This window comes from Schistocerca americana, unplaced genomic scaffold (genome assembly GCF_021461395.2).
Source record: "Schistocerca americana isolate TAMUIC-IGC-003095 unplaced genomic scaffold, iqSchAmer2.1 HiC_scaffold_1397, whole genome shotgun sequence".
Taxonomy (NCBI): domain Eukaryota; kingdom Metazoa; phylum Arthropoda; class Insecta; order Orthoptera; family Acrididae; genus Schistocerca; species Schistocerca americana.
This window is the reverse complement of record NW_025725478.1, coordinates 17,501-20,000: the sequence shown is the minus strand read 5'-3', so window position 1 is coordinate 20,000 and position 2,500 is coordinate 17,501. Positions and strand designations below refer to the sequence as shown.

The window sequence follows — 2,500 nt, the reverse complement described above, 5'->3', positions numbered from 1 at the left end:
GCACGCGACCTACGGAAGGCGTCCTGTGTCCGCGCGTATTCCCAGCGGCGCCGCTTGCGCTTCTGCAGCGGCGGGGCGGCAGGCGGCCGCTTGGATGGTTGGCGCGGCCGCTGTGTCCTGGTGATCGACCTCTCCCCCCTGGACCCGACCGACGCAAGGGCATCCGGGAGCATGCCCAGGATGACATCGGGCGGCGTGCCCCGCCCCAGACCAATGACTCGATCCAGGGCAGAGAAACGCTGGGCGGAAGCAGGTAGCCCCGCCAGATGCTCCCAGATGGCGGCGTCAGTCGGCCCCTCCGGCGGCGGCCCGGTGGTGTCGGCCGCGAAGTCCTCGGCTGCGTCGACGGGCGGCGCAGCGGCCTCGCCCGCGTCAGGCAGCGAGCTCGCTACTCCACGGCGGGACGCCGGCTCTTCACCCCGACCGATCTCAAGTGCCTCCATGAATTGGCGGACAAGCTGCTTGTGGGCAGCTTGCCGCCGTCGGCACTTGATTGCCTCAAGCGTTCGGTCGGGGAACATCCTGGTAAGTTCTTGATTTACAAAGAAGAACCGGGCGTCCCTCTCCAGGAACAGTTCGGCCTCTGCCTTGGCGAGCGACAGGACTTCTTCCTCCGTCCACCTCGCGCGATGCCTCTCCGTCACGATCTCAGCGTTGGCGGCCGCAGGGTGTTGGCGGCGGCGATGGACCCCGAGACCGTTCTTCGTGGTAAAAGTGCGGTGGCACTCACTGCAAGCAAAGGGAGCTACACAAACTATCGCATTTTCGTTACGGCCGGTTGGCCGGATAGGTGCTGGGGTAGCTGGGGTGGCACCTTCAGCGGAAGGGCCACCATCTCTTGTTTCTTGTCGGCTGCCCCCAACTATAAAGGGATAATGCGAGGGGGGGCTGGTAACCCCCCCAAGCCCCTGGTGCGGTCTTCCACTCTGCAAAAATCAGCGGGCCCACGAGAAGGGGAGAAGACCGCAGGAGAGGAGAGGCTAAGAGGGCTAGGCCCATGTATTGCGCATCACTCTCCCTGTAACTATAACCCAAGGAAGGCACCTCGCAGCAGCAGCACGACTACATCAAGACCGCACTTCGAAAAGCCAAGTCCGGATGCAGCCACACCGCCGCCACTTGGCCACCTTAAGAGAGTCATAGTTACTCCCGCCGTTTACCCGCGCTTGCTTGAATTTCTTCACGTTGACATTCAGAGCACTGGGCAGAAATCACATTGCGTCAACACCCGCTAGGGCCATCGCAATGCTTTGTTTTAATTAGACAGTCGGATTCCCCCAGTCCGTGCCAGTTCTGAGTTGATCGTTGAATGGCGGCCGAAGAGAATCCGCGCACCCGCGCGCCCCCGGAGGAGCACGCTAAGGCGGACGCGGCCTCGCAGCAAGGAAGATCCGTGGGAGGCCAAGGCACGGGACCGAGCTCGGATCCTGCACGCAGGTTGAAGCACCGGGGCGCGAACGCCGCGCAGGCGCGCGCATCCTGCACCGCCGGCCAGCACGAGGCCAACCAACGGCGAGAGCAGACCACGCCCGCGCTAAACGCCCGCACTTACCGGCACCCCTACGGCACTCACCTCGCCCAGGCCCGGCACGTTAGCGCTGACCCACTTCCCGACCAAGCCCGACACGCCCCGATCCTCAGAGCCAATCCTTATCCCGAAGTTACGGATCCAATTTGCCGACTTCCCTTACCTACATTATTCTATCGACTAGAGGCTCTTCACCTTGGAGACCTGCTGCGGATATGGGTACGAACCGGCGCGACACCTCCACGTGGCCCTCTCCCGGATTTTCAAGGTCCGAGGGGAAGATCGGGACACCGCCGCAACTGCGGTGCTCTTCGCGTTCCAAACCCTATCTCCCTGCTAGAGGATTCCAGGGAACTCGAACGCTCATGCAGAAAAGAAAACTCTTCCCCGATCTCCCGACGGCGTCTCCGGGTCCTTTTGGGTTACCCCGACGAGCATCTCTAAAAGAGGGGCCCGACTTGTATCGGTTCCGCTGCCGGGTTCCGGAATAGGAACCGGATTCCCTTTCGCCCAACGGGGGCCAGCACAAAGTGCATCATGCTATGACGGCCCCCATCAACATCGGATTTCTCCTAGGGCTTAGGATCGACTGACTCGTGTGCAACGGCTGTTCACACGAAACCCTTCTCCGCGTCAGCCCTCCAGGGCCTCGCTGGAGTATTTGCTACTACCACCAAGATCTGCACCGACGGCGGCTCCAGGCAGGCTCACGCCCAGACCCTTCTGCGCCCACCGCCGCGACCCTCCTACTCGTCAGGGCTTCGCGGCCGGCCGCAAGGACCGGCCATGACTGCCAGACTGACGGCCGAGTATAGGCACGACGCTTCAGCGCCATCCATTTTCAGGGCTAGTTGCTTCGGCAGGTGAGTTGTTACACACTCCTTAGCGGATTCCGACTTCCATGGCCACCGTCCTGCTGTCTTAAGCAACCAACGCCTTTCATGGTTTCCCATGAGCGTCGATTCGGGCGCC

The 2,500-nt window shown here is 62.2% G+C and overlaps 1 pseudogene; it reads right to left on the bottom strand.

Moving 5' to 3' along the window:
* The window catches only part of LOC124567758, a 7,965-nt pseudogene that overhangs the window by 3,954 nt on the left and 1,511 nt on the right, over positions 1 to 2,500 (bottom strand).